The sequence below is a fragment of the Gossypium hirsutum genome, chromosome A07 (assembly GCF_007990345.1).
Source record: "Gossypium hirsutum isolate 1008001.06 chromosome A07, Gossypium_hirsutum_v2.1, whole genome shotgun sequence".
Lineage (NCBI taxonomy): Eukaryota > Viridiplantae > Streptophyta > Magnoliopsida > Malvales > Malvaceae > Gossypium > Gossypium hirsutum.
In genome coordinates, this window is record NC_053430.1 from 3,379,178 (window position 1) to 3,391,414 (window position 12,237).

Consider the following 12,237-nt stretch of genomic DNA (forward strand, 5'->3'; position numbering starts at 1 on the left):
AAATGAATATACTTCAGCACTAAATTTAACAATTACTACGTTTAAGAGTAATGCCTATAGACGTTTGACAAAAGGTGAGTGGAATGAATCAAATGGGGTTTGGAATCTAGTCTAGAAATATAAGAGTAGTGCACATGTTGACAGATAATGCTGCGAATCATTTTTGTTTATCGTTGGTCCAGACGATTAAGGAGCTTTTTAATCGACCATGGGATGTGAAAATCAAACATGTGTATCGAGAGGCTAAGAGGGCAGCAGATTTAAGGGCGATCGAAGTTCATGTTATCAGAGGAACTTGGGGTACGTACTTATGATATGCCTCCAAGGAAGATTCAAGACATTCTGTTTGAGGATGGTGGTTATAACACAGATTACTAAACATTGCTAGTTTTAAGGCTTAAAAAAAATTAGCATATAAATCTTTACTTATGCTACACATAATTGATTGCGAAGGCATTAATTAGTAATTAGTAAAGGCATATATTAGATAAAATTGATATTTTTAGTCTCAAAAAACATTTTCTAGACCACTTGATACATTTCAGGTGGTATCAACAAAATCTATTACTACGTACACACTGGGGTGACCAGTATCGATAGAAATTTATACCAAATGAAGTTTAGCTTCTTCTTTTTTTCGGTTTACCATCATTACGAAACATTTTGATTAGCATGAGTGGTATCAATACAGAATTGACTTCTTTAAGTTAATTAACTATTTAAACCTTGCTACCTAAATGACTAAAAAACACCATTTTATATGCCAACGTGCATTGGTATGATTGGTAGCAATCAAAATTTATACGAAAACAAAACTTAAACTTTATTGTTTCAATTTATTACTGAAACAAGACATTCTAGTTGGTACGAATGGTACCAAGGGCGCTGCTAAGAGGGTTGGTAGGTATTTTAAAATGAAATTTTTTAATTTTAACTCTTTAAACTTTATAAAATTTTAAATTAATATATAATATAATTACATTTTCATCCCAAAATTTTACATGCTTTCAACAACTCTCCACATTCTTTTATGAATCATCATCAAATACTATATCAACATAGCTGGTCCTTAATCCTAATAAATACAATTTTTAAAAGATTTTTTTTTCCTGATAATTAAGAAAACTTGTTAATCTCATACATATTAATCAACCAACAAATGAAAAGTAGGCAATAAGGAAAATGAGAAAGACAAAAAAAGAAAACGTATGCTGACCGGTTGTTTCTGGCTCAGGTTTTGATTCATAGCTTTGGGTCCCCCATTCATGTTTTTCTCTATCTTTTTTTTTTTTTAGCAGTAAACGTGATACCATGCACCAAAGTTCTTCCTTTTTATATAATATAAAATAATATAGGATGACATCAAGAGTAATGTAAATACATGTATAATTAAATATCATATTTAGAATTATCTTTTAAGATTTGTCTTTTGTGTATTAAGAATTAAAGTGTGCTCTATCTTAGTTACAACATTAAAAATGTTCTTATATTAATATATTTTTACAATTTAATTTAATATTATTTTTATTAAATAATAAATTTAGATCGATGGAGGCTGTACTTATTAGAAATCCAAAGTCAAGATTTTATTTAGTTCATTTATTTATCTAATACGTTCAATTAATTCGGTTACAACAACTATAAATATCTACACATTCTTTAATTTGATTAAGATATAATATTACTTATTAATCGAATTTCAACTCTATTATAAAATTATCAAAAATATATAATCGTTTTAAAACAAAAAAAATATTATTTTGGAGCTATTTTTATCTTTTTATATTTTGAATAAAACATACGATGATTTGAACACAGGATCTCATCATTTTTATTATCTTATTTTTACAATAAAATTCAACCAATATAATAATTTTAACTTTTGTATTAATCATTTTAAAAATTAATTACATAAAAATTTTCACCTACGTTATAAGTATTGAATAAAAATATCGTGAAATTCTCTGTATTAAAAGTTAGATTACATTTTGTCTCCTCTACTTAAAAATGGATAAATTAGTCCATGTACATTATATTAAAGAGCAAATTATTTATTTTTAAAAAAATAATTAATCTATTTGTATAGTTAAAAATCAATGTGATTGATAGAATAATTAGTTAGTGACATGTGACACATTATGTGTACTTTATATATGTACTTTATGTTGATGTATACGGATTAATTTTTAATTATAAAAATAGATAAAAATTTTAAAAAAACTTATTTAACTTTTTAATCTAATTTACTTTTTTTTATTAAAAATAATCTAAAAATAGTAAAAAAGTAAAAAAGAGAGATGTAAGGGTGATGAGAAATTCAGTGTAGGGATGGAGAGAAGAGGGATAAGATGACGTGAGTTTTGTTATCCGATAATTGTCAGTGAAGATGGAACTCAAATGAAAGACTGCAAATATCACAAAGAAATTTGTGGTTTCCATAGCTCAACAAGTCATAAAAATGTGTGTCCAAGTCAAGCCAACTGAGTTGGTCCGTCCACGGGTTTTCTCTAAATTCAGCCTTCTCTGTTTTTATCTTTCAAACTCCACTTCCTCTACTCCATTCTCTGGAGTCCACGGTTTTACATATTGTATATCTATATATATATATATTGTAGGGATAAATTTTTGAATTTAGGTCTAAATTTTGTTTATAATATGAAATATGGATGTTGATTTCACAAATTTTCATAATTTAGTTGTTAATTTCTTTTTACCACATTTGTTTCGGGACTTATTCATCAAATATATATATTTTTGAATAAATATAATTATTTATATTTGTAATATGTAAACATAAAAATAGTTTATGTTAATAGTAGTATTAATAGTTTTTGAAAATTGAATAAAATCAAATATTTATGTATTCGATTACAGTAAATCAAATTTTATGTATCTCATTACACATTTAATCAAATTTCATTTTTAATTTAGGTTAAACCTATGCTATATTATGTTTATATAACATTAAAAAAAATTTCTTTAACGACATACCTCTCTATAGATCAAGTTGTCAACTTGAGTCATTGCTTGGAGAAGAGATTTTAACTTCAGACTAGCCTAGTTCGAATTTAATTTATTTAAATAATAAAAAAATTAAATTTGAATTTAATAATAAAAATTGATAGAAATCGTGATTTTTGAAATGGGTTTTATGGTTGAATCAATCAAGTCATTAGTTCTGAATTTAACCAATTTAATCGATTGATTCTTAATTTAATTTATTTAACGGACTGGTAATTTTATTGTAACATGATGGTATTTTTTTCGATTAACTTTATTATAAGTTTTAATTATATCTGTTTTTTTTTACAAAATATCTAAAACTATCTATAGCACTTTCCTAACTCCCAACCTATCTATAGTACTTTCCTAACTCCCAACCCGTAAATAAAAAAATAATACATTTCAACACACTTGAATCCAGTACTTCCTATATTAACACAATCCGTCAATTTGGTGGTATTTTTACAACTATTATTTGGACGCAAATGGGGAATGTAATCTATTAAATTTTTTGATGGGATCAATAGGCTGCCAATGGTGAGCTGAAAGTTTTGTTCCCTAAAACTTATGCATTAGCCATTAGAAAAATCCGGAATGTGCTAGATTTTGGGTTTTGTCATAATAATCAATGGCATTGCAGTGTCTTGTTGTGTAGGGCTGATTGGAAAATACAACAATGGCAGTCCTTTGTTCAATGTGATATTTCTTGGAAAATAAATAAATCCAAATATTTTTTATGTTTGTTAAAATACTTAAAATGTTATTTATGTTGATTTATTTGATGTGTTTTTATTGAGATTATATTAGTTTGTTCATGAAAAATAAAAAATTTAATATTGACAAATAAAAAAATAAATAAATGTATTTCTTATTTGTAGATATAAAAAAATAAAATAATTATTAATAATTATATTATAAATAAAATAAACACACAAGCAGTAGTAAAATTATTTTATTTGATAAATCTAATAATAAATATTCTTTGATATTCTTTACATCGATTTTATAGTTTAGGTTCGAGATTATTTCTCGCATAATTGAACTTTAAATGGGTATCAATAAGTTTGGTCATAAACATAAATGAATTGATCATGTCTTGTTCATATTCGATAATGTTTATTTATTTACCTTGAATTGTTCATTAAATGCTCTATTCATTTATAGTTTTATGCATTAAGGAATATTTACCTAATTTTACGAAAAGACTTGATTCTATTATTTTGAACCTTGGATTCGTTGTTGGCTCATAAATGCTAGCTTCAAGTTTGGAATATGGCATTTTTTTTCTTTCTATTAAATGGTCTGGTTGGTTATTAATTAATAAGTATTAAGTGTAATGGTAAAGCATATTGCATTCTTATGAGGAGACATTGATTCAAACCTTGAAGTTGACATTATTGAGAGGAGTAGCCCGACCCCAAACATGAAGAATACGAAAAAGAAAACGATGTATTTAGCTTGGGAGAAATAATTTGGTATTTAATGGTAAGGTGATTTTTGCATTTTGGAGAGAGAAAAAAGAACAATATTTTTTTTCTTGTGATAAAAAGAGATACAAGATAAAAGCTTAGACCCTCAATGGAGGATCTTCAAACAATCTTAATCTTATTCTTCTAGTACGAAAAGACTTAGCCAGACTATCAGCAATTAAGTTATCTTCTCTGGGAATATATTGAATTCTCCATTGCTTTATCTTCCTCAAGATAATGTGAATTTTCCGAACCAAGGTAGAGTTGGGACTCCTCGAAGTATTATCCAAAATTGCATTAATAGCTTCAGTACTATCAGTTTGAATTAGGATTTTCCTATCCAGAATAAGATTCAGCCCATCTAGAATTCCCCAGAGCTCTGCCTCTAAAACAATGCAATTACCCAAATATTTAGCGAACCCGATGATCAACTCACCATTATGATCTCTCACACAACCACCATCAGCGGCGAACCCTTCATCAAATCTAATCGAACCATTTGTGTTCAAACTCACCCAACTGTTAGGTAAAAGCCAATTATGGAGATGACCTCGAGCTTTATGAGATGAAAACTGTAAAGTGGATGAATATTGTTTCGCCCAGCTATAAGAGATTTTAATAATTAGGTTCCGGTTCTTCCAAATACGCCACACAGTGAGTCCAAAGAGACAAGGCCAATCAATTCCATCCAGAGGAGTGAGATGGCTCTGAAGATTACTCCTCATCCAATCGGAAAAAGATCTAGAATAGAAACTGGAAAGTTTTTGTTGCGGAATAAGTTTGTCCCAAATGCGTCTGGCAGCATTACAATCTCTGAGTATGTGCACAACATCTTCACAGTCATGACCACAAAGGTTACAGGCATTACTGCTCCCAAAACCACGCCTTACCCTCTTTGAGTTTGTTAAGAGACGATGTTTTAGGGCCAACCAAATGAAGAAGCAGATCCTATGTAGGCCGTAAAACTTCCATGGTATTTCCTATATCCGATCTTTTACATTGAAAGTGTTTTCACGAACCTTCTCGTAAGCACTTTTGATGGAGAAGTAGCCAGTCGAGGTAGCACCCCAAATAATTCGATCAGGACCAGACGAAGGATGGGGTGGTGAACGCCTATTATTTTGTTGATAATCTCCTTCGGAACCCAAGACCTGAAAAGATCAAGATTCCAAGAGCCATTACTTGCAACCATACTATTAAGGGAACAATCTAGAGAAGGGTTAGCAAAATAAGGAATAAATTTAAAAAGGGGGCCACAATTAGGAACCCAAGGATCTTGCCAACACCTGATGCTGCTTCCGTCTCCGACTGACCAGATAAGGCTTTCACGAATGAGGGGCTATATCTTAGAGATGGATCTCCATAAGAAGGAACATCTACTCCTTGATAAATCATCAGGTAAACCAATAGGGACTCTGTATTTAGAACGAAGCACCTGAATCCAGAGGGCATTAGTGTTAGAAATGATGTTAAAACCAACCTTCATCATGAAGGAGGTATTATGATCTATCAACTGTCTAAGACCAAGACCTCCGTGAGACTTGGGTTGGCACATTGAATCCCAACTAACCAAGGTTGTCTTTAAGCTGCCATTGTGCATTCCCCAAACAAATTTCTGAACGAAGCACTCGATCTCCTCACAGATACCTCTAGGAACCATCATTGTCTGCATGAAGTAACTAGGAATCGAGAGAAGAACAGATTGTGCCAAAGTAACCCTTCCAGCTAAAGAAAGCTAACTTGCATCCCAACTGGAAAGTTTATTATGAACCCTTTCCACCACAAAATTCAGAGTACTATTAGTGACTTTGTCGTGTAGAAGTGGAACTCCAAGGTAATGCCCCAAATTAGTAACTTTTTGAAAACCAAAGAAATGACTAATATGTTCCCCTAAGTTATCTTCCACTCCTTTAGAGAAAAAAATATTAGTCTTACGAGAATTAATCCGATGACCTGAGTAATCGCAGAATTCATCCAAAATACATTTGAAGACTCGAGCTTGGTTATCATCCGCATGGCCAAAGAGTATCAAGTCATCAGGAAAGAAAAGGTGGGATAACGGTGGGCCACCACGGGACAGCCTAATAGGAGACCAATTGCTAACATCAATAGCCTTGCGAATACTAAGACCTAACCACTCCATGCAAAGAATGAACAAGTAAAGAGATAAAGGACATCCTTGACGAACGCCTCTAGCTGGACGAAATTTCTGGGTAGGGACACCATTCCACAGGACCTACAAAGTGGAGCTAGAGATTGCAGACATAACAGCATTACGTAAAAAAACAGGGATACCTGCAACATGGAGCGATGCCTCAATGAAGTCCCATTGTACTCGATCAAAGGCCTTCTCCAGGTCTATTTTGATGGCCGTCCACTTCCTGAAAAAGAACAATAGTTGGTGTTACATCAGAGGTCACCACTTATTGGAACAATTAAATTTAGAGTAAACTACACTACACCTAAAGTCACTAAATTATTAGTAAGTTTACATTTTGGTCATTTAATTTTAAAAAAATTATAAAATGGTTATTGAACTATTCGAAAGATTTTGTTTAAATCACTAAACTATTCAAAAGTCTTTATTGAAATCACTAGATTGTTAAGTTTTTTCTTTTTTAAATCCAGTTAGTGAGTTCCAGTTGATAATTCGACAGTCAATACCCATTGACAAGTAGAAAAATATACTATAGGTCCAAGTCGATCTGACAGGCGGTGTTGGAGACCGGAGAAAAAAGTTGTTTGGATTTTGGTTCGTAGATTCGTGATATTCAAAGTTGTTTTATGAAAAAAAAATTTAAACAATAAAAGAGAAGGGGAATGAGAGCTTTCGATTGGTACAAACAATGTGAACAAACAAGGACATAATGATTTTAATAGTCCAATGAATTGAATGAAAACTTTTGAATACTTCAATGACCATTATGTAACTTTTTAACATTGAGTAATCAATATATAAACTTAATAATATTTAATATCCTTCAGTGTAATTTACCCTAAGCCCTAAAATATGAACTTATTATAATTTAAAATAAAGTTATAATCACGTCTGACCCTACCCATGTATTCATTAGTTTTTCTTTCACACGTAATTAACCATACGTATTTTGTTCATGTCGTTAATCGACCCAATGGAGTTATAAAACAAGTGGAAAAAAATCAACGTAATTAATTTCTTTTTTTATTATAAATTAATTAACATCCAAACTCTTCAATACGACAGAAGTGGGGGAGGCAAGGATTTGACATGAACTTTGGGCTTCATATATCATATAAATTAATTTAGTGATATCTGGTTATGAATTTAGAGATAATTATTTTACGAAATTATGATTAGCTGACTCCATTATTCTTCACTTGATTGCATAAATTATGATTCGAATCATTTACAGGTATTGGAGAGCTTGCTAAGTTGATATTAAAAGCTTCAAATACTGTGAAACTAATTATTAATTAGTAAAAGTGTCTTATTATATTTGGTTTCTCATTAATATAAGGATTATTATAAAAGTTAATATTTAATACATTAGTATTAGTGTTGATTAAGTCTTAGCTTGATTGGCATAAGTATTATTATCAATGCAGGAGGATACGGGTTTAAGTACACTAAAACGTACTATCCTCTTATTTATGGGTTGAGAGGGATTATAGGTAATTTCTATGCATTGTCTGAAAAAGAGACCTATAACAAGATTGATCAAAAAAAAAGTACACTACTATTAGTAGAATATTTTATTTCTATAAGTAAAATTTAAATATCACTACATGCTTTTTTTTTTAATTTGTGGAGTTTTTTTTTAATATAATCCTATCACAATAGTGGTAGTCAGCTAGATACAGAACTTCCTCTTACATAGAATTTATGTTGAATCAATTAGGTGAGTAAAACTTGATTCGATTCAAAAAAATAAAAAAATTTAAATTTCGAGTCACTCGAAGTTAACTTGAATTTGACAATTCAAATAACTCAAATAATTCGAATAATAGATTGATGCAAATACCTTTTCGGTCCCAATCAATTTTGAAAATGAGCAAATTAAAAAATTGTTCAGGTGAAAATTTGACATGTTCAATTTTTTAAATTAGCTTGAACAATTTCACTTGAATTAGATAAAAAAAATTAAAATCAAGTTAGGATGATAAAATATGATTTGTCAATTCAATTAACTTGAAAGTTTTTTACTCGATTCGATCGCACACTCACCTCTAACTACTTAGTATATTGGTAGTACACTCTTTTAATTTCATTGGTATAAATTTGTTATAATTAAAAGCAACTTGGAAGGCAAGGGGTCAAACTGAAAGTTTAAACATGATGTGGCATGTATAGTCAACCATTGTTAAAGATTTAATGCTTGAGTGACTAAAATGTAAACACCGTAAAAGTTAAGTAACGAAATTGCATGAATCTCATTCTGAGTGATCAAAATAAAAGCACCCTAAAAATTGAGTAATCAACTAGGTAATTTACCATTGCAACATGCTAAAATCTAAAGAGTTGTTCAATAATTGAATTGGAGGCAATTCAAACAAATTGATGAGTCCGTAAAACCTAGTTATACTTGTTAGTATTTGGTAGGTGTCTCTGTCTCTATCAGCATGGAAATGAATATGTTGGATTGAATTTCATGACATGACTCAATTTCAGATATGTTTCTTGACGAACTTGAATTCTCAGATTATGTTTCTTTGAAATTAGATGCTTTTAAACAATATTTCTGGGGCTAATATTTGATGAAGTAAAGCAGATTACAAAGTGCCCAGGAATCATCATTGACAGGTCCTTGGACAAAATTTTGCATCAGCCAGGTGGATTCTTGTTGATTAACACCTCAGCTTATTGCAAATAAGCTATCACTTGGCTGCTTAATTCAACCTTTAATAATCATCATTCCAGGTGATTATAGGATGTTTACAACCCTCTAAATAAATAATCATTTGTATTTGAAGATATATATCACAATTCGATCCAATCTGTTAGGATATGTTCTGAGAGTATAATTTGGAATTATTTCTTTCTTTCAAAGATACTCGTAATTTCTTTAAGCTTTTGTTACTTTCAAGTGCACTTTTCAAAGGCAGACCGTAACAATAGTCTTGTTCCATCCTCTCAAATTTTGAGAATTGATATTTTTAGAAAATTGTAAGTAACCCCTTAAAATTTTGAAAATTCTCATTAATCTCACAAAATTTTAAAAAATTTAATTCGACCCTAATTTTTTTCTTTAAAATTATTTTTTTATTAAGCCCTTAAAAATCTTTAAAAATTTTACTAAACTCCCTTTAAACTTAATCCTAATCCTAGAATCTGATTGTTGATATATGGTTTATAAATACAAAACTTTGGAAGAAATGTGGGTATAAAAAAATAATTTGGATTTATACTCTTACAACACTACTCAACCTGCTGAAAAGCTACGTGTTCAATGAAAGATTTGAATAGACTTTGATTATGTCATGGTTAGTTGTCCATACAAAGTGTTGGGGAGCCATGGGTTGTTGGTCTGGCTCCTTATAACATCCAGAGGATACCAACCATTAATCTAGGAAATAAATAAAAATAATACAAAATATCATATTGTACCAACATTTTTTAATTTCTTAATTGAATTAAAAGAATTATTAAAAAAACATTTTGGTTTAAAAAATAACAATCATTATAACAAATATACTTTTTTTTATTTTATACAAAATCTATAAAAGAAAGTACTTCAAATTAAAAAAATTTACAAATGGTGGAAATTGAATCTAAGATTAGAAAGATTCATTGGTTGAGGAGTCACATTTTGGTTGAGTTATTGTATGGTATTGACATGATCCATATTTATCCAAACTTAACTCTCGAAATATGGGTCTCAACTTTTGTTCAATTCTACTGACTTTTGTAAATAATTAACCTAAAAACACATTTTAAGCTCATCGATATTTCTTTTAAAGATTAATTTGTGCTAGTTTTAATTTAATGTTTATTAATCTTATATATTTTTATTAAAAATTTAAACATAGAAAAAATATTTTTTATTTTTTTAAAAGGTGAATACTCGACCAATAAATTTAAAATTTTATTCTTTTATTAAATATTTTTAGAAAATAAACACTCGACGAATAAAATCAGAATTTTGTTTTCTTACTAAATATATGCATGGTTCCATTTGCTTAACCTCCAATGCTCCGGAAAACGAAGAGTTTGAAGTTCAGGAGTACAAATTGGGCCAAAAGGTCAGGGTTTGACCGACCCAAGAAACAGCTAAAGTGGCGCCGCTGCACCGCTTTAACCTACTCTCCTTTTTTTTCTTTCTTTAGTTTTATTTTATTTTTCGCTTGGATACCCATACGTATATTTAAATGCACTAAAATTCTACGGGCAACCCCTATACTATTAATTTTGTGTAGATTGAATCCTTCTATTATTTCATTTATGGTTAAAATATGCCATAGATCCTTGTATTTTTTACCAATTTAGAAATTTAGTTCCTTTACTTTTATTTCCCAAAATTTAGTCCTTCTATGTTTTAGATTTCAAAATTTAAGTCTAATTGTTAGTAATGTTAATTTTTTATTAAACTTTCGTTAGTGAGCCATTTTGAAATAAAAAAATACTTATTTTGTAGCAATATAACTAAAAAAATAATATTTTAATAAATTTATATTTAATAAAATAATTTTAATAATGCTATCAATTGAACTTAAATTTTAAAATATGAAAAATAAGATTAAATTTCTAAAAATAAAAGTATAGGAACTTGCTCCTTATACTTAGTACCCAATAAACTTGGGCGGAAAACATAGTCCAACCAAATACCACTAGCCCACCAAGGGTTGGCCTCAAAGGCCCACGCCACCTAAGCTTTAGAGGGACCATCCCTCTCTGGAACGTCAATGTTCCTCCCATGTAAGAGTATCACGCTCTCAAAGCTCCCTCTTCAACAGCTCTCTCAATGCTTTAAAAAGCATACAGAGTTCTCCTAAGCAACTCAGTCAAATGCTTAGTCAAGCAAAGCATAAAAAGTATGAGGAAGCTAACGACTTTGAAAAATCGGACTAACTCAACAGCATCGACAGGGCAGGAGCCAAAAAGCCTATAAATAAGGTAGCATGTCTGCAGCAGAGGTAGGAGACCTCACCCTGCTACCTAACATTCTTATATACTTCATCCACTAAGCACAGTGCTGACTTAAGCATCGGGTTTTGACTTTTCTTTTCCCTTTGCAGATCTCTAACGAGCCTCATCACTAAAAATGACCTCAACAATTCGCGTTGTCTGTGGGAACCCTTTTTGGGAGCTATGGATTCTTCAGCCAAACTGCATGTTTAGATCCTTATCTATACCCATTTAAAAATATCACGTAGTGATGAAAATGAAAAATATTAATAATAGGAAGAATAATAATGTAAATTACCTATTTTTATTTTTATGAGTGGATAGTAGTAATGATTACTAATGATGATATACCTCCCACGGTTTCAAAATTTTGACATAAGTGTTACTTACAAGTGCCCTCTCCTGTTAATTTTTTATTATTTTATTTTTCCCAAGTCCTATTAACTTAAATATTGCTGTCGAGCGGTTTGTTTGTTCCCTTTTGATTGTATTAGTTTTCGAGCTGATTACTATTTGTTTATTTTTCTCTTCTATTAATTTTTTCTTTTTCCTTCATTCACTTTATATATTTTCTTTTTTCAGTTTCTAAATTTATTTTATAAATATTTTTGTTATTTTCACAAGTTATCATGGAGAGACACATTACTTCCCTTTTCGGAAACT